This window comes from Haemaphysalis longicornis, unplaced genomic scaffold (assembly GCF_048455015.1).
Source record: "Haemaphysalis longicornis isolate Haplotype H1 unplaced genomic scaffold, Haemaphysalis longicornis Haplotype H1 scaffold_9, whole genome shotgun sequence".
In the NCBI taxonomy this organism is placed as follows: domain Eukaryota; kingdom Metazoa; phylum Arthropoda; class Arachnida; order Ixodida; family Ixodidae; genus Haemaphysalis; species Haemaphysalis longicornis.
This window is the reverse complement of record NW_027526460.1, coordinates 106,482,260-106,509,445: the sequence shown is the minus strand read 5'-3', so window position 1 is coordinate 106,509,445 and position 27,186 is coordinate 106,482,260.

The following is a 27,186-nucleotide window of genomic DNA, read 5'->3' as shown; positions in this document are numbered from 1 at the left end:
ATGCGTTGCCCTCGCCGTCTTGGCTCGTGTCACCAGGAGAGGCTGGTCGCCCGGTTGACAGCTGGTCAACAGTGTCTCCCACAGCTCAGGAAAGGAACAGGTGGAGAGGGGTGGTAGGGCTGGGTTGTGAGCGCATTGCACAATTATATGCTGGAGGGTACCTGGCTGTGGACAAAACTTGCATAGCGCGGTGTACTGTGTGGGAAAGAATAAATTCATTCGAACCGGGTGAACGTACGTGCATGCTTGTAATTGTCGGAGTGTTATTTCCTGAGTTTTGCTGTTTCAGCTTCGCAGGGGCGTGCATATGCGTGGGACTGTCAAATGCATGTACAAGGAGAAGAGGGCGCTTTGCGTGCGACAATTTAGGAAGTGTAACGTCACATTACCTCTTAGGCGGCATTAAGAGATATTTCGGTGCGTAACATGAGTGTTACCACATGGTGCAGCGCCCCGTGCAAAATGGTTAAACTCCAGTGAGGGTGTCGTGAAACAAACGAAGGCACAAACTACGTGTTTTATCAACTAACAACTAATGATAACTACTTTTGTTTTCAATCACGACGAACCGGCGCGGCTGAGGTGTAACTTCTCTCCACGAGCATCAGTCACTTTGCAATGGGCTTGAAAAAAAAACACTGTCGTTACCAAAACAATTTCAAGGTTAGAGAGTGTAGGACCTATGGCTATGGATAGCTTTATTTATTCACATTTATGTGTGTATATTTCTTTTTTCTTTTCTTTTATACAACTCCGTGTTTAGAGTTCTCATTTATTCTCATATGTCGGGAATGTCGAAAAAAGAGCCCGCATATTTTCTGCGCAATGGTTAGAGTGCGTTTTTCAAGGTGACGTTTCTTTCAAAGTCGTACGTGTTTCACATTATTTTTTTGGAGTTTACATTTTTGTCTTATTTCTGAACAACCTTGCGATCTCTCTTATGTGCCTGGTGTCGTTTAGTTGGGTGGAATTCGGTTCGCCCATCCTTCAGAGAGAAACGATGTTTCCTAATTATTTATTTGAGCCCATTCTTTTGGTTTCATGATGACTGTCCTTTGTATACTTCCCCTGTTCTCAAACAACAATCAGTTGAGAGTCCTAACGTGCCTCATTTCTACGCTTCGTGCTGGTTTTCCCCGCGACGGGCTGCACCAACTATCCGGCGTGGGAGTGTGGCCATAGGGATCATTCGCATCGTTAGTAATTCGTCCCTTTCGATCTCCTCCCAAGTAATGATTTATGCATGCATAGTACATGATGACTACCTTCTCGTCTTTCAACTACTTTCCTTGTACTTCCTAGCTTGTAATTCCGATGTACGGTTATTCCCAAGCTCAAGGACATTATATTCTGCGAACCTAATAAACTTAGCGTTCATTCGCCATGGTTCCAACTCGTGTTATCTAGTGACCAAAAATCTGGCTTTTTTCTTGCTGTGGAATCTGCCCGAGCCTGCATGAAAGGCCAGTAGAGGATGACTGTTTTGTTGTACAAGTGTTGCTGTGCAGTGGCAACACTAGGTATTGTCGAGCGAGTGGCCCATCGAATGCGGGTGCAAGGCGCTACTAACATGACATTAGCACACCAATGGTCCACAGGAATGCCCAACTGACCGAAGGGCGAGCCTATAAATCAGCAAGGTAACATAAGTACTTTTAGCTGCGTAGAAAAAGAGTGTATCGTTATAGCCTTTTTTAAAAGGCTCGCGTCAACAAGATTAGCCAGCCTATGGGAACAGGGCTTACTCGGGTTGATTTATGACGTTTCCGTCCTAAAGAGATGATGTTTCGGTTTGACGCCAGATGCTGAGAGTTCTGGCTGGATAATAAAGGGAAGGAGCGACAAAAGCAGCCCAAGATGGCAGGGGGAAAAGAAAGAAAAACATTGGCAGCAAGAACAACACAATAACGTTTAGCATAGAAATATAGAATAGCGTTCTTCAGCGTCAGGCGAGGGCCCCTATCGCGACGCCATCGCATCCCGGGTTGACGCTGATGGCGACGCTCTCGATGCCGTTTAAAAAAAAAAGCAAAGACAAGCCGTGAAGCCAGAAAGAACCTGGCTTTTAAAACGAATGATGAGAAACGATCTAGGTATTTAGTCTTATATTGCTTCTTTTTTCATTTTGCTTGGGCTGAACGTTGGTGATTTTCTCGTACTTGCCGGTGCTAAAATGTTTCTGAGAACGATCCCTTGGTGGAGCGTATGATTCGGCCATTTGTTCGGGGAGGCTCACGTTGTCGTTGTTTCACCGTGACAATTTCCTCTCACTCTTTCCGTTCGACTGGTCTGATCGTACTTACGGAAGAAACAGGTCGGAGAAAAGGAAAGAAAGAAAGAGAGATAAAAATAGAGAGCGCTGAGTTGTCAGGCGCTTACCGAAACATCGCGTAGAGAAGGAGGCATTTTCCCTGCACGGTGGAAGGTGGGAGAATTTTTTGGCGCGAAATGTTTCTTAGTTTGAAAGCACCATTGAGCCCACAACTTCGCACCCAAGAAGATGGAATAAGACAAAAAAGCCACGACGCTTTGGCATCTGAATGACCAATCCAATCAGTATTTGTAACATGAGGACGCACATTAGGCTATGTTCCTACTACCGATATAAAAGCCATATCGTATTCTAGGGCGCAAAACACGGCGTGTCACGCAGTTCGGTTGCCGGAGACGTTAAATGACGTCATTCTTTAAAGGTATTACGTGAGTTCCGGCAACTGTCGGAACCCGGCCTTAGATGAACGATATAGCTACAGAATTTATATGAGAAAAACTGGGCCAAAAAACTGGCGGAATGGAAGACGATGCGTAAAATTAATTTTGTGATGGACACGGAGATCGACCCCCAGATAACACTACAATGATATACCGGCATTTGTTGTACTTTGCTAAGACCAGCCACTACAGCTGCGAGTAAAGAATTCAGTATCCTCTGCTCATGCATGTCAATAAATGCATAACGCAAACTTTGAAATCTTTCTGGCGAAGGCTAGGTCATTATAAATCTTATATTGCGATTGAGTTTATTCCTCGGAATGTTGCTTTGCCCTTATTTTTTTACCGGAAAGTGTCAAAGAAAGGTTTTCACAGTAGTACGAAATGGCTGCCATGCTTACAGAAAACTCATAGGACAAAGGAGTTATGTTTTAGAGAATGGCAAGCTGGACTAGGTGGTTCAGAGTCACGTGTTTTTGTCCCTGGTCCCTGTTCGATATGTTTTAGAGGACCACATGTACATTCTGTTCCTCAACAAGACCTGTCAGGAGAAGTGCACTGCTCTTCAAGTCTACAGGATCTTTTTCAGAGGTCTGGTCTGCAAGGTCTGTACGGTGTGAGTTTTCGCCACCACGGCTACTGTGATATAACGAGCGTGGGCAAGCATGCATCAATTAATATTTTACTGCTGGCGATGAGGAGTTAAGACGCAGCCAAAGGGCGAGGTGTTCCTTCTTCCTCATGCGGAGCAGACCAAGCGGATCGTTGATATAGCAAAAATCCGGCCACTAACGTATCTAATGTTTGTCTACTGCTCACTACCTCCCCCTATCTTACGTGCCGTCAAATAGCGAATGATCGCGCGCTGATGCATGAAGACGCTAAAAAAACGGCAGGCGCACTGAATTAAACATGAAAATCAGCCGCACTCGACTTTTGCGCCGTTACTTTTGTTCACGGAGGAGCAGAGTGGGCACGGAGGAGCGGCAGGTTTGTGTTAGTCACTGACCAAGCCGCTGCTTTTTGTTGTGCAGTCTTTCCTCGTTGGCGCATGGCTTCTACCACAACATGACGCATCGACTGTTCCAGACCTGCAAGTTCAGCTGGTGCCTCCGGCGCCGATTATCGACGAGCCATGCTTTTGTCACCAACTGGATCTGGAAACCACCTTCAAGCCCTTTCTCGACAAGCAAGCGTCATCGACATGGTCAACACTAGCCACCGACTACTTAAAGGACGGGCATCGCATGCCAGCCTTTAGTGGGCACGGAGGAGCGGCAGGCGTGTGTTCGTCACTGACCAAGCCGCTGCTTTTTGTTGTTTAGGTTAGTGAAATTCGGTCACTGTACTGTAAAAGTTCTTAGTAACGTCGGCCTGCTGCTCTTTCCATGCCTAATTGTTCTTTGCGAGATATGTTGTGAGTGCGCTCCTGTATCAAAACAGTTGCGGCTTTGCGGCGACGTGGAGTTGAATCCGGGGCCTAATAAGGAAGCCCTAGCGGCTATCGCCGATGTTTCCGCCAAAATGGAGTCTCGTCACGCTGATGTTTTGCAACAATTGGCTGACCTTAAAAAGAATCAAGAAAAAATTCCCCGCATTTCCCCGAGGGGAAGAATGTGAAAGTGCGAATGCACGAATTGAATTGGCGCGGTTCGGTAATGTTCGCGAAAGAGAGATCACACACACACACACAACTACAAAGAAAGAAAGATGCATTTATTCACAGACACCTATTTGTGTTGTCGTTGTACTTGATTGCTAGAGCGGATCTCAGCTTTGAAATTTCGTGTCAGTACTCCTTTAAGCGGGTGCATTAGCCCTTCTCACGCCCGATTCCTGGCCAATCCCCCACGTGGGTATGTGCCATGTCAGCGGCCAGGCAGCGCGCGCCCATCTCCCCCCGTTGCCAAGGAAGACGAGGAGATTCCTGGCCGATCCCCCACGTGGGTATGTGATGCGGACATCGCCGGTGGACGCAGGTTCAGGGTCGCTTAAGAAGTGCATTGCACTTATTACTGAGGCAAACGGTTTCCGACTTATCAACTAGGATGGGCGCTCTTGAGTCAGTTGTCGATGCCTTTGCCCTGCGATACATACGTGGTACAGGCTGGGAACCTCTTTCCCTCTCACAGTGACCTCACCTTTGACAGCGGACCATGTACCGACATAACAAACAGTGTTTATGCCGCTGTCCAAAGCAAAAATGTGGAATTGAAGTCAAGGTTGGACGAGCTTGAAGACCGGTCCAGAAGGGACAGCCTTATCTTTTACGGAATAGCTTACAATAAATCGGAGACATGGGATCAATCTGAAGCACACATGTGTAACCTAGCCTCTCAGCTTGAAATGCAACGTTCTGAAATTATTGGTAGTACCTCGACAGCTTATAGGTTGGGCGCATTTTCAGCCACAAAAATGCGACCATCATCGTCAAGTTTTCTTCTTCCAAAATGAGGGACCGCATCCTTTCGCAAAAATCAAAACTTAAAAGCTCAGGCGTATCAGTGGGGGAGGACTTTTACCGAACCAGTCGACAGTCGCGCAAGAAGCTAATAGAATTTGGCAATGCAAGTGGTCAGCGTTTTTCACTACGTAGCAACAAAGTTGTAATGAACAAAAGAACGTACGTATACTTCGCAGCGACCGATGAGGTTTGTGAAGTCACCCCAAGCCAAGAGACACGTGAATCGAGCGGTAGCGCGTCAATGCAGCACGTCAGCGCGCCAGTGTCCATTCATAGCTATCTTCAGCGCAGCCACATGTCGAGCACGTTTCCGTACTTTTACAAATATGCGAAGCATGATGAACAAGCGGGTGCAGTTATCTTCTGCAATTGATTCATGCGCAGCAGATATAATTGTTTGTACAGAGAATTGGCTGTCAGCTAAAATCAACAACACTGAGATATTTGATGGGAAAAATCATACAACGTTTGTCGTTACGACCGTGACGTAGGTTCTGAGGGAGGTGTATTGATTGGTGTCAGCAGTGCTCTGAAATCTTATGTGGTTAGTGTCTCTTCGGGCGTAGAACTTATCTGTGTACGAATCCGTCTCCCAAGCCAAGATTTCATTATCTGCGCATGTTACACGTCGCCTGCCGCCTCGCCATCGTTTTATGTCGAACTACATGATGTTTTAAACAATGTCATTATCAGGTACCCGAATTTGCCCTTATTTCTTTTGGGAGACCTTAAGCTACCAAACATAAAGTGGCAAAGTGACATTGTGACTCTTACTTGAAATTTGTCTGCGTGTGTTGACTTCATAAACGTATGTTCTGACTTCAATCTAACCCAACTCGTTCACAAACCCACACGCACTACCACTACTTGTTCGAACACCTTAGACTTGATCTTAACAAACGCGTCAGACTTGGTTACTTGCCTTAGTTACCTTCAAGAAATAAGTGATCATTCAATGTTACACCTAATTCTAAAGGCACGTGTTTCTTCTAACAAAAGTGCTAAAATTATCCGGGATTACTCTAGAGCAGACATCATGTCAATAACAGAAGAAATGGAGCGTGGTCGAAGAATTCAAGGCGAACTTTGAAGAACGGTCAATACAAGAAAACTGGTCTATTTTTAAAAATAAACTTTTATATTTGGTTGACTGTTACGTTCCACAAAGAAATGTCCGCATTAATCCCCGTTCCCCATGGTTCAATGCTGCACTTCGACGCCTACGCAACAAAAAGAAGCGATTGTTTCGCCCTGCCAAGAGAGTAGACAGACCAAACCGCTGGTCCCAGTACCAAGACGCTAACGCCGAATGCCTCCATGAAGTTTCTAATGCAAAACATGCGTACTTTGACGTTGCTCTTCCCTCTTATCTACAAAACAATCCACGAAAATTTTGGTCTATTGTGAAAGGTAACAAAAACAAAGTAGTGATATTAACGCACTGTGGCGTACCTGTTCCAAATAATGAATGTTGCAAGCTTTTAATCGACGCATTTTGTTCAGTTTTTCTGCGAAGTTTTTCGTTTTCTGTTCCAACAGCCCCCCGTCATAATTTTTTCCCTATGGACTATATTGTAATAGGCTGGGTAGAAGCTAGAAAACGGATCAGCAACTTGAATACGTCTTCTCCAGCGGGTCCTGATGCCATAATTTCTAAAATACTGAAATGTACACAATTGTACTCATCACTGATTCTTTCCAAGATCTTTCATCAGTCTTTGCCGTGTTCATCTCTACCTGGCGACTGGAAAAAGGGCAAGGTGGTTCCCGTTGATAACTCAGGTAACACTAATTTGCCGGACAACTGCCGTCCCATTTCATTGACGATCATTCCATGTAAAATGTTGGAGCACATAATATATTCATTTTAATTAGTTTTCTCGAAGAAAATTGCCTTTTCAACCACTGTCAGCACGGCTTCAGGAAGACGGTATCATGTGAAACCCAGCTTTTGTCCTTTACTAACGACCTGTTTGTTACGCCGATCAAGGTTTCGATACTGACTGCATTTTTCTTGATTTTGCGAAAGCCTTTGACACTGTATCTCACGACTTACTAATTCTGAAGTTTAGCAAACTCAACATTCACCCTAATGTTCTCTCTTGGATTAAAGATTTTCTTTCTAACCGAACCCAGTACGTAACCGCTAATGACTGTTTATCCCCCTCCTGTGCTGTAACGTCTGGCGTACCTCAAGTGTCAGTGCTGGGGCCATTGCTCTTTTTTATTTACATTAACAATCTTCCCGACTGCATCATTTTTCAACCATTAAACTCTTCGCTGATGATTGTGTATTGTATCTGAAAATGTCTACCCCAGCTGACATCTTGAAATTTCAAACCGATCTTAACAACCTCTGCGATTGGTGCAATAGATGGCTCATGCGACTTAACGTTACGAAATGCAAATACATGCGAATTTCGCATCGGGATATTGCTGCTAACACGTGCACGTATAGTCTTCATGGCCCTTTTTTATCACAGGTCGATTCATACAAATACCCCCGCCTTCATATCACAAATAATCGGCCTTGTCATTTGCATGTTGACTATATAACTAACAATTGTAATCGAATGCCCGGACATTTACGTCGTAATTTTTCGTCTGCACCTTCATCACTGAAATTAACTCTTTACAAAATGCTGGTACGTCCGAAATTAGAATGCGCATGCGTCATCTTGGATCCTTCCAAACATACTCTCATCCTCGCCCTCGAATCGATTCAAAACCGCGCAGCTCGTTTCGTATTTTCTAACTACTCTCGCCATTCTATCGTAACTGCAATGAAAAAGTTGCTAAACTTGCCTGATCTGTCATTGCGTCGTAAGTGTTCACGGCTTTCACTGTTTCACGCAATCTTTCATCACAACCCATTTTAAAAGAACAGCTTTCACAAACCGCTCCTATATTTCGTACCGTCTGGATCATGGTTTAAAAGTTGGTGTGCCACCTACTCAAACTACGGTTTATCACGACTATTTCATTCCACGAACTAGTAGGCACTCGAACCACCTGCCCGCCGCCATCGCCTCTATCACGGACGTAAACAACTTCAAGGTCATCACCCATCAAGAAGTGCTTTGAATGTATTGTTTGCACATTTTTTTGTTGTCAAACCCAACTCCTTTATATAATGCCCTCGGGCCCTGAAAGTAAATAAATGAAACGAAATGAAATGAAATAGTAGGTGTTAGAGGTACGTGAGCGTAGATGAGGAAAGGACTAATTCAGAGAAGAAAAATGCAGCATCGATGCTCTTTCTTGCGGAGTGCATTCCTCATGTTCCTTGCTGGGGGCGCATTTGCAGAGAATATCAGCTAATGGGGCCGTGTCAACATTCTTCTTCCTAAACTTTGAATTTTTGAGGCCCTGCTGTCAGCGCAACGAAAAGCGTCCTTAGACGAATCACTATGCCCGTCCACGGAAGCGTCGCCGTTCTTGATCAGAAGGCATCACTTGCAAGCTATTTTTTTTATTTCAGTCATAAGGTTCTAGTTGAATACCTTTTTTTGGTTAGTAAGTTTTTTAGCCTGATTACCGACATGCATTAGTGCCTGGGTAGTCACGAAAAATCTCCACCAGTTTGACCTTAGCAAGAAGCTCTCTTGAAAATGGCGCCTGTTGGTTTAAGAAGAGCTGTGAACAATCATATTTAGTCCCTCGCACTTTCATAGAAACTATGGTAAAGCCTATATGCGCGTTGTACGTTCCCGTATGCTTGAAGTGGCAGCTATATGCACCTGGAAATGCTGTGAGAAATGAATGCACGCAAATGCACCTTACAAAATAAGGTGAGAAAACACACGTATAGACAACGTAATCAAAGGAATGACACTTTGTGACTATTCTGTCCAAGTGGTTGCCGTCTGCAAAAGAAGAAGTAACAAGAAGTAACGGTTACAAATATTGTTGTATTACTTTGTTACTTCCATTCTGACATCGTCAATAATAAAAAAACTGGCCGCGAACACGTTGTCTGCGAAAAGATCAGAACAGCCAAAGGTCTAGTGATAAATATAGACATCAATGAAAAGATAAATATCACTGTACAGAGGCAGGAAGACAGAAGAGAACAGAGCACAAAAAGGGAAGCGGGGCAGGGCTGTGACGCCACAAAACGCATTGTGAACACGACCAGCGAGACAATAAATAGGTCATATGCTGACGGCAAGCAGAAGTAAGTGGTAACGGCATTCATCGCATGTCTTGACCATTATTATAGGATGCCCGCCCACTGAACCAAACGCCTGCCACAATAAAAAGAAAGGGTTGCGGCACGTCAACAAGATAAAAACGCGTGGGGCAAGCAGGAAGTGAGACTGAGAAGTACTGAACCCCAAGCACAGGATGCCAGCAGGAAATGGGAAGGCTAATTTAATCAAACGAGAAAGGCAAATTAAGGAGAGATGCGGAGAAGCGATAAATACCAAAAGATAGGTAAGGACCAGCGGAGGAAATCTTCTCAGTCTGCAGCTTGCGCCAACTCGACCCCAGAAAATGCGCTTTTCGTGGCGTGTGGGGCTAAAACAGGTCTGGCATGCTTATAGCGGAGGACCCATGACTGCTGCCAGGAGCTCTTCTCTTCCACAGAGCATGGCACTGTGCGCAGGGAAAAGGCAGCTAGAAACGCAATAAAGGATAAAACTGCAATGGCTGCATACAGCGACAGAAGCCAGAGGCCAACTACGGAAGTGCGGAAATGAGGAAAATTCCTTCCAATGCACACACAAGCAGCTATAACAAAGAAGGCAAGAATGAGGTTTAAGGAACGAGACAGTACGATGTCAACCATGATCTACTGTGACTCACTACACAGCAGTCGTAAAGGACAAAGATGGAACAGAAAGGAGCCGAAAACTGCAAGGCAGGGCTCGACGCACAACAAATGAAAACGCGCAGCAGATGAAAATAGATTGTCTGTGCGTCCTAGCACTGTGACTGTGCGGGCATGAACAACGCAAGTGAGGTGTAAGCTCATGAAGGGCTACAGAAATAGTCGTTTGGGTAGGTGCGCTATGTTCTTTCCCATAGGCCAATTTATTACTTAGTTTTTTTGCTAAGGGGAAGAGCGAAGGCTTGTCGGTCAATCGAGGGCTGTTGTTAAACAGCAATTAGTCTCGGAGCTTTCTTACCGTGCTCGGAATTGATGGGAATAGGACAGTTACTGGGAAATTACCCAAGCATTCGCGAATTATAACTAATGGTTTAAAAAGGTACATTTGGCAAGTAGGGAAAAAAAATCTTGAAAACAATGGGGAAAACTTTTTCTTTAGTGTGCCTAAGAGTTCGTCTTTGTTGTATAAAATACTTGTTTGCATAATATTTTACGTTTTGTGCATTCTAGAAACAAGGGAATGAACATTGAAAATCACACATAGTGCTTACCGCCGGACCATTTCAAACGGGCATGCTGAACCGACCCAAAATGGAAACCTCATTTAAAGGGGCCCTGAAAGGCATTTTGAGCCCACTAAATGAAGTAGCGCAATCGTTAGGTTGGGTCGTCAAGGTCATCTGGGCCAAGTATTACTCTTTTACGCGCAGCGGAAAGCTCACACTTTTGTTGCAAAGTTTGTCGCTTTTTTCTCACCCTTTCCTTCGTGTTTTTGGACGCCGCCATCTTCACATGTCTACATCATCGATTCCCAGATGTTCGTCATGAGCTAGACATCCTGCTATTGGGCGGCTTTTTCACGCACTTCCGGCAAAGAGATGAGTCGTCTGCTCAGCGGCGACTCGCCGGCTGATCTGCCAGCGTAGTGCCGGAGTGCTTGGACATTTTACGACAAACGAAACAAGTGTAAACAAACGCTTAACCGTTCGTATTGAATGCAACACGGCCATAACACGACATGGATATTCTCTTACCGGAGTACGTTCCATAAAGAAAGCGTTGAAGCCCCGTGGCACTTCTTTCGTGCAATCGCAGAGAACGCCCTGAGCCGAATGCCCGGGTTTGACGGATACATTTTTTTTCACTTCAAAACAATCCAGAGATGCGTTTCGAACGAACACAACGTCACACCATGCGTTGCAAGTATGAACCGCGATTGACAGACGATGGGTTGCCTCCTCCTGCCCGTCGTGAATTCGGCACTCACCTCGCGCGCGGTTTGTGGGGACGAACAGCAAGCGCAAGCCGAGATGGCTTTTAGCCACGCACACTGCACATACCCCATGCGAGGTTGAGTCGTACGTCGCTCGAGAAAGATATTCTAGACCATGGGAAGCACTATCCACCCGCAGAAGCACAACGTCGCATTTCATCGCGAAACAAAGGCGTCCACAACACACACACCATCGCCTCCTGTAATTCCAAACGCATCTCACACTTCCTAATGAGAGTGAGTGGTACGTCTGAGTGCCCACATGTCGCGAGGTGGGGCCCCGAGCTGAACCGGGATCACGCAACCGTAACTGACCTCTGGGGCGGTTTGTGCCTTGTTGCCAAGGCAACCGATGTTTGAGATCGTCAAAGAAAGACGCTCGCTCCAGCGCTAGAAAGCTCAGAGCCGCGCCGGAGCATGTTTTGCCAACGTTGCCGCTCTCCACCACGCGTCGCCCCAAGCTGAACTGGTCACATGATTGAAGCGTTTTGTGCACGGGCTCTGTATCGGTTTAAAATGCCTTTTTCACATGGCGCCAGCAGGAATTACCACCACCGCAAAATAAGACCCGGCACCAGCGGGGCCACATCTGATACGGCGCTTTTTGTATAAACAGTGCGCGGTGCATGAAAGGGACCGAGCGCAAGATCCTCCCCAGCGGCTGCGAGTTCGCCGCCGATTAAAAGTCACGTGCTGCACTGCAGCAACGCACACCGCGAAAGGGCGAGGCCAGGCCACCGCACACATGCGGCCAGATTTTAAGTGCGAATGCACTTAAAATCTGGCACTTAAAACGAGGAATTGTAGGAGTAACAGGAAACAAGCTACCTCGATCGGAGAAGAAACTAGAGTTTACGATATTTTTTTTTAAGTGCGAATGCACTTTATAAGCGACCCCAAACCATCCACCGCCGGCGTCGGCGGCGGCGGCGTCGGCGTCCGCAGTGCTCCTCTATAAAGAAACAGCATCCGGCGCCAGGTTTCGATCCGCGGACTTTGCGGCCGCAGCGCGACGCTCTACCGACCAAGCCACAGACGCGACGTGATATCAGCGTTAGTGACGCGCCTTATATCTTTAACGCATTCAAACTACGTCGTCAGCGGCGTGCGTTGGCGACTCAGCGGCGTTATAGCGGCTTGATAACTGCGTGGTGTACACGTGATACTACAAACCCGATGGAAGAGATGGAAGAGAAGGCGGCGAGGCGGTGGGCTGCGGGGGCCGAGCGCAAGCGCCGCAAGCGGGCCGACAACCGTGCATTCGCACTTTCACATTCTCCCCCTCGGGGAAATGCGGGGGAATTTTTTTCGTTCGCTTATCCATCCTCGAGCGGAGTGCGGAATTCATGGTGTCAACAAAACCTGCCCGTAGCAGACGGCAGTCGGAGGAGCGTAATGCGGAAGTACGTCACCGCTGACTAGCGCAGCATCATGGGAGGGAGTGCTCTCGCGCCGTCAACAGTTGAAAAGAGGAGGAAACGCGGCGTGACGATAATGCGCGGTTTTTGATTTACGATTTCTCAGCTAATACTCATCGCTTTAACAAAATTCTTGCGGGAGGATATTGCTAATACATTGTGTTATTTGGTTACATGTACATCCATGCATCGGCGGAAGGTATTTCAGGACTCCTTTAAGGGGCTGTCTCTATTTATTTTTCCCCACACCTCAAACTGCTGTGTACAAATTCTGTCAAAACCAACGTAACCTCCAGCATTTAATTCTGCAATGCGCTCTCAACCCAAACCTACCACACAACTCCACCCAGATCCTTTCCTGACCTGTGGTGGACACTGTTGGCCAATTATCAATTGGAGGAGCAGACACTTCAGGTGAAACATGTGAAGACAGCCAAGGCAACACACAGACTCCAGGACTAGGGTTTCACTCCCACTCTTCTGCTGACTAAAATGCTTCTTTCTCTCTCTCTCTCGCTCTCTCTCTATCTCTCTCAGAATCAACTTCAAAAGATCACAAAACTTTCTATGAGAAAATGTCCAACTACATTGCTGAGTGCTGAAGTACTCAATACTCAATGGGTCGTTTCGTAGAATAACTCGGCTCGGAGGATCACTTGCGCGGTAGAGTTTCCCCCGTTTGTGTACTAGATGGTATGTGTGGCACAGAGACAGCAAATTCTTCTCTTGCAACACGTGATCTTGGATTTATGGAGTTCTCTATGTGCATTTCCCAGTGAATAATGAATCGCAGCTGACGTCATCCAGAAAGCCTTCCTTGGGTCCTCATGTAGATTTGAAAACGCCGTCGTTCTGTTTACTCTTGCAAGGAAGACCCCGCATGCGTCCACCGTTAAAAGAGGTGGTGTCGCCCAAAAATATACGTCACGTTAGTCGTCCAAAATGAGACAGTAGCCTGCGAATAAAGATTACGAGCTCCGGGCCAAGGAATGTAGAGAGTGAGTGGATGAGAAAGAAACTGGGTGCAGGTTGCTCAGGTTGCGCTAAGCGAAGCCCTAGCGGTATATGTAAATGAGTATAGCGTGACAAGGGCAGCGCGGGGCGAGTGAGCAGGGTAATTTCAGACGAGACCAGGCGGAGCTTTCAACAAGGGATCCGGTGGTGACCGGAAACAGGGAAAGCAGCTTTACGTCTGTGAAATGTGAACTTGACGTCGCGTGGTACATATGTTCTAAGATTTCGTTGCCGAATCAAACACATTTATTCCGGTTTCAACTCAAGTTTTGTAATCGTCCAATAATGGTCTCCTTAAATGTTAAAAATGTCAAGATTCGTTTTGGGAAACATGCATAAAATTCCGGCATTCATCATCGTTGATACGTAAGTATTTTCAGCTTTCCATTGACAATATTTTATGACTAGATAGATGCATATTTCTCTGGATGTGCGCTGAAGTATACATCCCAATATATTGCTGCTAGAGAAAAGAGGCAAGCCGTATTGTGGGCTACTTATGCTGTGCGCTTGAAGTGTTGGCCTAATCAACAGCTCGGGCACTCATTCCCCGGTGCACACGACATTTACAGCTAATCTGCCACCCACATTGAAGCAGTTCAGCATTCGACAAATAGATGCACAAGCAATGATGCATATCAGCTGGCTGAGACACCCAGCTTGTATGCCTGGAAATGGTGGCACCATTTGTTTGATTTTGCCCTGTGATACCACTGACAGCATTGCGGAATTAAAAGAATAGAACGGCTAATGATGACATCCGTTGAGATCAAGGTGCAGCAATTACCAGCTTATCAATGCATTCACTTCATACTAATGCAAAGTAAAAAAAAAACATTATGGGACGTCATAGCCACAACGATGACTCTGCGCGGTACAAAAATCTCCGTTTAAATATGCTGCGTTCTGCTACAAGTTTGTCTCTTTTCAACATTACACTCGTTTTGAGGTTTGTAAAACAAATGTTTTGGAAAAGCGTGTATGTTAATGCATTTTTCAGTCTGAACTAAAATAGAGTGCAAATGACGGCTCTTGACGGCAAATGACGGCAAATGACGACAAACGACGGCCAATACAATGGGTTTATTTATTACACTATAAAACGAACTGTCATGAATTGAACCTAACTCAGCTGAATAGAGGCGGACGACAGTACGCACAGGGTGGGTTATGTTATTGGCGGCTAGTTTTTTAGTGCCTCGAGTCTCAAAAATGAGTCGCAGACCATCGGGGTGCTGGACCCCTAAGATGAGCGGAAGGTGTTCGGAAGAAGACATAGATTTTCCCAACAAGGGCACCTTCCTGGGACGAACGAGCTGCGTTGATCGTTCACCAGTGACTCCCAGTGATAACGGACTAGCTACATACATGAGGCTCCAAACGGCCGCATATTCTACCGTCTTTCTTTTCTGCAGAATGCAACGGCTGCTGTGAAGTCAATATTCTGAAAATATTGCAACCAAAGGGAGACCTCCTTTAGGTAAGTGACCGAATCAAGTTTTTAAGAGCGTGCTTGTATCTCTCGAAGATTCCATTACGATGTATTTCCTATTTGATTTTAGAGTTCCCAATATTTAATGATGCCGCCCAATGCAGTTGCTGTTTCATGGCTTATAGGAACATGACACTCCCACAAATTTGCAAGCGTTTGCAGTGCAGAACAACAAGAAAGACAGGAGGAACAAAGCAGCACAAGTGCTGACTTTCAACCGCTATAACCGGTTTTGTTAGCCAATGTGCGTGTTGGTGTTTTATGCATTCCTTGTATTAATTTTTCGACTTCTTTCTCAGGTATCGAAATTGACGCATATATTTAGGCTCTCCGTGTTTTCCCGATTAAAGTGACTGAAAGTCACCGCTCGGGCTGGTCGTTCTTTCTTTGTCATGTACAGGTGTTTGTGTTAGGTGTTTGTCATGTACAGCCAACATGCCCAACTGGTTCTTAGCGACATATTTCGCTACTCAGCACCCTTCGTCCCCCGAATATACCTTGGTTTGCTGCTGCCCGCAGTGGTCTTATAAAATGTACTTTGTACGATCACGAAGCGGTAAGTTTATTACCGCAAACTTCCCACCTTATATCTTACAATCGTATGCTTGCAATCGTTTGCACTGGCATAGGGACAAACTTACTGTGTCAAGGTATTACCTTTTACATTATTTTGAAAAGAATAAGTAACTGCGAATGCTTTTCAATAATGCATTATATTCGGGCCTACGAATTCTAATCGTTTAAAGTATTCATTTAAGTAAGGGCGAACAGCTCACCTGCCTTTGCAGTTGTCTCTTTGCTCATATTTTTTAGAGCGTCCGTTGGGCGCCAGGCTGTCTGTAAAAAACAGAAAATCCACTGTCTCGTTCTCCTTATTTGTACGCTGCAGTTGTTAAAGCTAAGCTTTTAGCCACTTACTGATTGTGTTCGTACTCGAAGGCGCACTCCAGGAAACCCAACTTTCTCCGACGATGACGATGATCGTTGGTCATTGTAGAAAAATGTAAATGTTCCCTCTTCCATAGGAACCGGTAACACACAAAAGTAAAATTTGCCTTCACAGGGGCAGTTTAATGTTTATTGTGCATCGATATGAACTTGCACGTCGCTATTTATATTTCGTCGGCATCGCCCCGTTACACGCTTCAACGTTAGACACTGGATTGCACGCGTCGGGGCACTGCGTAAATCCTACTGAAACCACAGGCACTCGCAAACCGTCGGTACGAAAGAAACCAAACGGGTTGTCAGCAAATCGCCTGGTGAACACACGGTCCGCTGCAGCGAAAGGAGCATTGGACCGTGTCAGGTCACGAGTTCGACTTCCGCAAGTTGGCTTCGCCGCAGTTTACATTGCGCGTCCCCTGTACAAGTAGGCGCCGACATCGAGGCGCCAACTGTCGCTGCTTATTAGCGTCAAGATGCACTACTTGCTTCGCCTCTCCTAGACGGCAGCGCCATGTGAAAGGAATGCTGTAAGGCGCGTTTTTCGTCCTATTCCCGTGTCTGTTCATAGCGCAGTGAGGAGCGCGTTTCATACCTCCCGTTGCGGCGAAAGAGGTCGTGGCTCGAATCCGGGCGCCGCCGCGTCAATCGAAGTTCTTCTGGCAACGTCATTTCCGTGACGCATATGACGTCAGTAAGATCTGGGTGGACCCCAGCATAAAACACTTTCGTGTTAAAATAAAACGCTTCCCTTCGGAGCTTTGCGACCGCTCTGTTAAGCCCTATCCGCTGAAGGTTGATGCGCCGCAGCGGGAGGGGGTGACTCAGGCTGGCGACGGCGCGAGGTATATAGGTCTTAGATCACGTTCTCAGTTGAACGACGAAATCCGTTACGCAGATCCCGACGTACGAGGAGTAGGGAATTGCTCTGCATGCATTCAGGATGTCAGTCGCACGACCGTACGAATACCGTCGCTGCTAACTGACAAAGACGAAGAAAAACTGACAAAGACGAAGAAAAGTGACACACAATCACTGTCTCTTCGTCCGTTTGTGTGTTATGTAGCGGTGTGAATTATCAACTAGACGGGAGTCTTGCTCTGGTAAAGAGGCATTTTACGTTTAGTACAGCAGGGCCTAACTTCACATCCTTAGGTTTAACACCATTAACCGGCACCCACTCGAAAAGTACTCACCATACTCCAAAAAGCATGAACCGGATTCGCGCCCTAGACCACAAGCGAAACGTTAGGCGTACAGAGCGGATTTCCGAGAGTAGTGCCGTTATTCTAGGAAAGTGGTGCATACCTCAAGGGTTTCACATACTCGCAGTGTTGGATTTTCCAATCAAGGAGGTCAGAACGAAAATCTTTGTGTTCAACAATGGTCGTCGCTGGACGGAACAGTGCATGATTTTTGTTTCGCGGCTTAGTTTTTGTCAACCGCTAGTATATCCTGCGTTAAAAAAGTGCTTTTAGGTGCACATGGTATATAGGGTAGCTGTACTTGTCGTGTATATGCATTTCCAAGTCAGCACAGCCAGCCGTCACCTGATCTTGCTTATTTTCGTTATATCACAGCATAAACGTACCTAAAGCATACAAAACCACCAGAACTGAAACAAATAACAGCCATAACGGACCCGAAATTGTTGAAAACGACGGCGTAGAAAACTATTTAACTGAAATAGCCGAAACCGACCTAAATGGGGTAAACCCGGAAAAACAAGAAGCAGAAGCTGAAACTGACCAAAAGGCAATTAAAATACCCGAACTCCTATTTATAATGCATAAAGATGTCATACGTTACGGGATCAGAAACGTTAATATTCAATTGTGACAAACCCTTGAAAATGAAAAAAAGCGGTAACTGGATCTGAACCCGGATTAGGATGGTGGCTTCGCAAGAGCGGAACCACTACACTAAGATAACAAGCGGTTCTGAGCGAATAAACTGAAAGCCACATGCACATGGACATAGCCTTAAACATGCCCCCAGGTGGCGCCATGCGTCTCTTGGCTGTGCCGACTAGGAAACGCATCTACGTGTACTTGTCTTCCCAGTCGTAAGAAGAGGTAAAAGATCATGGTGCTTTCAGTCATGGTAATGCCAAAGATAGTGGCACAACTATTTGCATTTCTTCTACTAGTCATGCATGATATAATTTGATGTTAGGTGAAACGAAGGCCAAAGAAGTCTCGGGGATGTTAGCACGTACTCACGGCCCACTTTCGTCAAGAACAAAATGTATTCACGAAAGCAAACTGCATCTGTGAATCTTTTGAAGTATTTCCTCTTTTCCTGACCCCCTTGTTATTTTTTCTCCTCACCGTTTGGGGGGTTCTTGTTTTACTTCATTATATCTTGGACAAATTACATAAGAGTGTTAGCAGCAGTGCGGAAAATACAAGAAAAACCAAACATGTATAAAAAAGGATATAAAGAACAGTAACGAGAAAAAGATTGGACACATGGGCGGTCTACGCACATTTCGTATGCATGGGAACCGATTTCCGAGCTCACGTCACGTACAAGCCTTCTGACCATGCCGCGGTAACCGGTAAGCCGCGAGGGCCGATCCTACTGTGGTGTTTTCCGTGTAGGCAACAGAAGAGCAGTGTAACGAGCTACACGCCCGACTGCGTGAGATATTGGGTTCGGTAATGAGAAACCGCTTATTAAAGCAGCCGCAACCGCGAATTGACGTTGATTGACTATTCTTGAACACGCCGGAGTAGCAAGCTGCTGCCTGCTTTCTCTGCTGCTTATATCGTTTTGCCGTTGGCGGTGTATATATAGTAGTTACCATGCGGAAAGCAAGAAGCAGAAATTAGCCGAAACACGTTAGGAGCACCAGTACGTGTGGCAGAAAACCAACTCCCGGTGACGTGGTGGTGCCCAGTTAACACTAGGGCACGATGGCGGCGCAGCAATGATTACCGGCACGACATACAGCTCCCCTGATAAAACCAGAAAAAGTGCACTACAAAAAAAAAAAAACTTAGGCAGTAATGGGGTCTGAAAAGAATGATAACAGTAGCAAGAAAGCTTCTGTACCTAGTTTATGGCCCTCACTCGATGTTTGCTTGCTCTCTGTTCGCGCTTCTTGCGAACACCGAGACAATGAGATTGTCAGTCTTTCTGATTTTGTGCTTTCGTTCCATGTGCTTACATTTTGAATTGAACTAGAAGGAACCACATGCTATGAGTAGACTATTCAGGAGACCACGTCAACACAAGCAAAACGCCAATATCCTAACTAGAAGAGCATGAATAAAGCGGCTTGCAGCATTAGGTTGCAGGTAATAGAGGCGAAAGGTGGCCTCATTATCTCTGAACCGGCCTAGTTAGTTGAAGGAAGGATCGCGAAGACGGCAGTTCGCTACGCAACCCATTTGCGAGGCACGGAAAGATTGAATAAATACAAAACTCCAGGGAGTTCACAAAAGTGTGTAGCTAACAGCCACAGTGCCACCCCTTACCGCCCCCCCCCCCTAAGGACAAGGAAAACAGTTTCAAACTATAAGCATTGCTAATCGCGTTATCATTACTCCTTGGCACAAGACAAAACATACTTTCAATAATTTGCGCCATTGATACGTCAACAACTTGCGAAAGAAAACAAATAACGACCGAGGCCGTGTAGACAGGAAGACAATAAGGCAGGCCTCGAGATGCTTGTGGCGGTCAAATTGAGACGGTATAGGACGTATTCAGTCTGCCATATGCGTCCATCGCACATCGTATCGACGATTCCTGTGAGTCTGATTTTCGCTTGAACGCGTTGTAAAACAAACTGCGGAGCTACGAAAAGGTGTTCCTCTCACTGCAACAAACTTACACATTCTTCGCTTACAAGAAATATAAAAGCAAAATAATCAGCCTGACCGCATTTACGCAGGGAAACATTCTAAATGTGAAACACTACACATTTGTACGTTTCAAGAACGACCGTTCTGAAATGCGAAAAATTGGTCGTACAAAGGAAAGGCAGGAAGCTCACACTAACGCCTAAGAGTTGAAGGTAGCGAACCTGTACGCAATCTTCTCGATCATCGTTGCTGAGCTGGGGATGCGCCGGGGGGTATTTTCGGCGGGTGAGGCGGTAATGTGTGAGTATGCCATGATACGCAATTAGGCGGTCTCTGGCGGATCGGGCCCCGTGGTAAGGAACTAGGCTGGCTCCCGCTCGTATTGTGAATCCTCGAGCCGCGTCATGGGCCGCCTCATTCCCCCCGACTCCACAGTGCGCCGGGGTCCACAGCAGTATAACCGGGGAAGTTGGAAGATTTTGACCGATAATTTTGAGTGCTAGTGGCGAAATGGGACCACGGGCGAAATTTTCAACTTCCGTCTATAAATCAGGCACTACGATCGTGGGGGTCGGCTTTTGTGACAAGGCGAGCGCAATTGCCGCCTCCTTCGCGGTCGCAGGGCAAGGGGTGCGAACTGTAAGGTAGCATAACGGGGGATCGTCCTGCCGATTCACGATGGCCAGAGCATAAGCATCGTGGTGACGGTATTCTGGCGCGTCCACGCATAAAATATCTGGTCTTACAGGTAGGCGTCGCTGAAGAGACCGCGATCGTTGCATTCTGCGACCCGCATGATACACAGGGTGCATGTTGCATGGTTCAGGACGGACGACAAGTCGAGGGTGAATAGCGCGAGGAAGGGGGGATTTATGAGCGGGCAAAGCAGGCGCACGAATCCCGAGTCGGTCTAGGATGTGCAGACCGGTTGAGGTAGTGGATAGGCGGGCTATTTGTCCTGTCAGGTGCGCCTCCACAAGCTCCTCGGCATTATTATGGATACCCAGACGGTCTAATCTGGCAGTGGAAGAGTACAGGGGTATCTGAAGTGCCGCTTTGTAGGCTTTTCTGATAAGGCAATTGATTTTTCGAAGATCAGCAGCACTGCCATGAAGGTAGAGGCGGGAGTATGTTATTCTGCTGATCACGAAGGCCTGAATGAGTCGCGATCTCTCACTCTCACACAGCCTATGCCGGCGGTTGGCAATCCTTTTTATGAGACAAATTGTTTGGACAACATGCTTAGTTAACTGGGTAAGCTCAGCAATGAGCAAGCGCGCACCTGGCGACTTCTTCAGGTTCATTCCTTTCCCTGCAGAGCGGTGCTCCATCACATCCACCCTTCCTTGTACCCCTCATGTCATTGCTCCGCATGTGGCCAGCGCGCCACACTTGCCCACTCTATGTGGGCATGTCCTTCCAATCCCTTCACATTAATCACCCGTGACGAGCAATGGGAGGGTGCGCCGGGTAGCTCCGACCCGGGCGTTCAGGTCGCCTTGGTGGAACGAGCTGCCATCGTCGCCGCCGACCTCCAACCGGCGGCCACCACGCTTGCCTAACCCTAGTCGCTCAACAAAAGTTTCCCTCTCTCTCTCTCTCTCTCGATCATCACGACAGTTTACGTCCACGATTGCAGCCAACTGCCTTCTTCGCTGCCGCAACCAGCCCTACTCCATTCTTGTTGCTATCATGGTGAAGAAGAAGCAAATCGGCTGCAATCGTTGACGACGCGAGGAGGTGATCTTCTTCCACGAATGAACAAACGGAACGCGCGGACGTAAACTAGGCACCGCAGGTGCAACTTGTACAGTATCAGGTGCTTTGGCTCGAGCAGATGGCGTGATTCCTCTCCCAAGATTCGCGGCCGAGTGAGTTGACTTTAGTACGCTAAGACGCGTCTTCCTCGTTCCGAGCAAATGTTGCCACGATACGACGAAGGCTGCACTTTTTCTGCGGCCAATCTTGGAATATCTTTCTAAGAGGGCATGCTTAGCTTGACGAACGTGCGCTCGAGGCATGCGTGCGCGAACGCTCGGGAGTGTGTTCATATTTTAGTGCGGCGCACATAGGCGCCAGGTACCGTGGTTTCGCTTTGGCGGGCGGCGTTGATGTCCGTGCAGCCAAGCGAGCGAACCAGACAGCGAAGTCAGAAACAAAACGGGGAAGGAGTGTTGGCGAAAGTGTGCAGGGGGAACAGCACGCGTACTACGGCGGGATCGTTCTCACTGCCCCCCTCACTTTCTCCGGACGCTCCTCCTCCGTTCGTAGTTCATCCGAACTACGTTACATTTGCAGGGGAGGTTCAAAGGCGATTTCAACAACGTGTTGATATGCGGCGATGTGCTGCAAGATAAAGCCAGAGTAGCGTGCGTTGCCGTGATTTCGCTCATTACACGATCACTTCCTGAGACGCAGCAGCTATGCGCCGTGACCGACACGACTGTACTTTGCGCTGCGCATAATTTTCGCATTAGGGAGGGAGTAGTAATCGTCAACTAAACCGCTATGTTGGGCGGGTTGGTGACTAATTAAGCAATTTGCGGGTGGGAAAGCAAGCGGTTCTTAACGCGCAGCTGGTAGATGGCCACCTGGCTCGTTATCACCAGATTACACGCAGACGCTCATATTGTACAGCTCTACCTCGCAAACAGCTAGAAATTGTTGACGCCTTTATGATCAGCAGAAAGGGGAAATATGAGTCAGTACACCGTCGTTGGCGCTGTCCGCAAAGGATACAAGTTTTTTTGGAGAAGGAGAGCAGGTTGTGCAAGGGCGAGGGGTGTTTGCCTTATATACATGTAGGTTTATTTTACCCCTTGTGATATGAGCCGGCACTACTGGGGGGTGACTTTTTGATATGAGCAAGTGTGACACGTGCGATACTGTTTTTTGTATGTTTTCGCTGTGTTTTTATATTCATCCCTTCCACCCTACATATTGACGTTTTGTATGTTTGTGCAGCATAAACTGAGTTGAAGTTTTGGCGTGTATTTCATCTTATCTTTAGCTTTGTCCCTTTGTTAATGTTCACTAGTGCGATGAAATTCTTAGGTAGTAGTGGTCAGTGCCTTTCAAGTGCGGACACTATACACAAATGATTGTTTGAACATCTTCGCAGATAAAAAGGTTTAAGCTGAGGTTGGAGCTTGCGTTAACCAGAAATCAACTGCAGGAAAAGAGAAACAGCAGAACCAAAGGAAGGCAGGCCGCTGCGGCACGTGCAATGCTAACCACCATGGTATTTGAAGGTACCGGGGAGCGAAGAGAGGGCACTTACCGACCGCGAGTGAGCGGAACAAGCTTCGCTGGGTACAGCGGAGGGAGTGGCCAAGCGGTGAAAGACGCGACCGCAAACTTGAACAGAACGTTCAGCCACAGCTGAAAAGAAGGTAAGACTGCGCTTTGCCATTCACACTCTTAGTAAGTTTCAAGCATGTTTCAGCGTTCACGAACATGTCGAGCGCGATGTAAAGTATTTGCACCATATCGCATACGTCGCTGGACAACGCGTTACCTTCCAATGGCTTCCAGGCCACAGCGGCATCAAGGGAAACGAGAAAGAGGACGAGGCTGCCCGCAGGGGCCTACAAATGAGAAAAACAAAGAAGATTTTCTTCACGAAGCAAGATGCCGCCGCAATGACGAAGGCACTAGCTCTGTTGGAAAGGAACTGTTTATGGTCCTTACAGCAGCATCATTATGTTTTTTTTTTGCATTCTATGGACCCATATGTCAGAATGCGGCTGCCAGAGCGTCTACCCCGCCACTTGGAGACGTTGCTGCATAGGCTTAGTCTTAATGCAGCACTAACAAATTCCTATCTACATCTGATCGGCCAGACATCAAGCTCATATTGCGATAATTGTGGTTCACTTGAAACTGTTGAACACATATTACTGGAATACTCTGCCTATGCCGACTCAAGGTGCCGATTACAACGTAAAGTTGATTGCCTCCACCCTGGACCATTGACATTAAGATTGGTACTTGGACCATGGCCCTCTTCCTCCGCTCAGCGCAAAATCTTGTCCACGCTATTCGAATTCCTCCAGGACATTGGCATGTCCACGAAATTGTAGTCGTTCCTCCATTTCAAGAACCTTTGAACTCAATACCCTGAAGATGGATCATAATTTTTTTTCTCTACTACTACTCTCCTCTCCTTTACTACACCTACTACCTTTTCCCCTCTCTTCCTTTTTCCGCAGAGTAGCATGCCGGCGAACTGATGTCGGCAAAACTCTCTGCATTTTCCTCTTTAATAAAGAGTTTTTCTCTCTCTCTCTCATCCGTAATTTTATTCACGGCATCTGTTTTTAACGCAAAGCTTTCTACCATTACCAGCCAACGATTCATTCGTGACGCGCGGTGCAAGAAACTCCCAACGCGGCTAGGGAGCGGGAGGGCAGTTTTCACTCCAGGAGCACAATGTAGATGGCGCGCTGAAAGGTTACCCAGCGCTCCCCGAGCGCTGCTCACACCGGCGGGCGCGTCGACTGGACAGCTTATTCGTCTGCATTAGCGACGTTTGTTTTGGGCCTGTTTTGGCGCAGCTTGGCGTCCATTGCTTGCTTTCTTTGCACGGTTACATTAACTTGTTCGACAGCAACTCCTGGTTAACCGCACCCAACGGAAGTAGGTGGTTGTATGGCGGAGGTACGTTAAGGATTGGTTATCAAGCCGGGAAAACAAAACGTAGAGACAACTCACAGACACCTGGCCGCTAGAGAAATGCTACCTTTTGCCCACTGCTTGCCATGACAGGGACTCCGTTTTTTAAATTGGTGAGTAACGATTCGGCAGTGTTTTAAGACGTATTACAAAAGGTGAATGGAGCAACTGGTTCGAATAAATAGCGGCTATAAAAGACCCTTCCTCTTTATCGCTATTCTCAAACGTACTAAACTAACCAGTTTAAATTGGCATTAATGGGAATCACTAAGGTCACACGCCGAATTGTTTCGGTGTTTGCGCTTGTGTCGCGTGTGGGTGTAGCCCGAGTTAGCACATGAGGATGTGGTAGGTTCCGCTGTCTCACCTTTCGAAAGACGCTCTTCTCCGTTTTCTTTCAGCTGACGCAGGGCAGGGCTACAGGGGCGGTTTCCGCCGCTCGAGCCCGGCCGGGGCGGACACTACTGCGTTCGGGACACAGCCATAGCAAATTCCACATAACGGCGGGCAGAATCACTGGTTTCACCCTTTGTAGAGCCACGTGTGTAAATTCAAGTGACGTCGCATGGGTAATTGTGGTGGGTGTCGTTTAAAGCTTTTGATTTCCCAGCTGCTTCACAGCGTGGATTGGAGGAAATTTTTTGTTGGCGTCGTCATTGAGCATTGAACCTGGATTGCACTTATATAAGGGTCGACCGCCGACGCGTGTTAGGGCCGGTGTTTTTTCCGAAATCTTAGAGGTTCATTTATCTTTCACGCCAATAATGTTTCTTACGAAACGGGGCCTTTAACCGGTCACTGCTTGCACGTAGTGTTTGATGAATCCCAACTACCAACTTGGAAAATTAAAAAAATACTCAAAAACCAATTATTGTCAGAAAAACCACATACTATTTTTTACTGTGGCCAGACGATTTTAAAAACACTGTGCTGCACTCAACGTGCCCACAGTTCATAAGCTTTCTTTGAAGGAATGCTCGGGGCTTAAGGGATTACTGGACGGTGGAGCTACATCCTCTCTGCTGCTTCAGTGTTTCTCTCACGTTACTATTGAGAACTCGATTATAGGGGAACGCAAGCTTTTAACCAAGCCATGCTTCCATTCCCGAGATCAAAACGTCGCGAAAGATGTTTTCACCATAGGTCAACGTATACATATTGGGGTCACCTTAAAGCATTCTGCTCGGGGACTCAAAAGAGGCAGCGTTCGGAAACAGGTTCTCTATATCTCGTTGTTTTAAGTTGTTTATCTCCATTCAGATGTCGTTATTGTTCTTTTTTCTCTGTTCTACCTTTCCAATTTAACGTCGTCGGCTTGTCTCGAGAGGTGCAAACAATCTCTGAAAAAGTACGAGTTTTCTTTTTCTAAATCATAAGTCTAACCGCAGAACAAGAAAAAACGTTTATGTTACTGAAGGGCGCAATAGCAGTACAAGAAAATAGAGAAACGCCTGCCGATATGAAAACCTTGAACGAATCGCTATTCTCTGAAGGCAATCAGTGAAGTTAGGAAAGACGAGCTTCTACGCTGGGCTACAGGGTACGTAGTTTTTGAAAGCGAATTTTTTGTGCCAACTGTTTTCGGTCTGGTTCCAGCTCCTTCGGTCATGCGGACGGTATTTGCAAAAAGAGAAACAATCATTTGTGCCAATACTTGACAGTATTATCCATCCTTTCAAACAAAAGCAGGTTGACTAGTGCTATCGCCTTGAAAAGAGAACTGTTGGCTGTACTGATTTTTTGGAATTTGAGATTTCGGCTGTCGGAGGAAATGCGCAATAGCATGCATAAAAAAGCGGATTGGGCACTGAACTTTCGAACAGAAACTATGAGTTGCAGCAGCCTACTGCGCGGTCCCCCTCTTAATAATTCTATTTGTTTCTTTCATCGCAACTAGCCGTTGCTCGCAAGCCGCACTTTTGCTCAGCGTTCTCTTCCAAAACACTTCATCATCATGTGAGTTTGGTTTTATTTGTTAAATTATGCAATGCCAAGAAGCACACCCTGATCACTTCTTAATGCGCCATCTTAGGCACCCACAGCAGGTGCCACGCCGCAAAGATGGTCCAGTTTTCTTCTCAGGCTAGTTTAAAATACAGCAATTTTAAGGACAACAAGACACCTCAGATGTTTGAGGGGCATGAGGGACGGTTCACAAACAATGAAGATCTGATTATAAATTTATATACATAAGAAAGACACCACTTTGAACAAGGTAGCGGCCTTAGTCCAGTGCCACTGTTTGACCGACGCTTGCCATAATGCTATGGAACTCTGTGCGGAGAATGGAGAGCCGTAGTGACGATGGCCACGTCGTTAGGCTGTTTCAGATGGCGGCTCTAGATGCAGTTTATGCCAATGTGCAGTTGGAGGCCGATCCCGTCGTGCGAGATCTGTGCTCGCCATGGACATATGTAAGGTGTAAGACAACGTTAGTAACGCTGCCACCCTACAAGTTCTAAATGGTCTCCACCTTCCAGAAAAAGTCTGCGATTTCGTCCGACACTTCCTCCAACGCCGTTCTTTTTCCATCCGCATCAACGGTGCC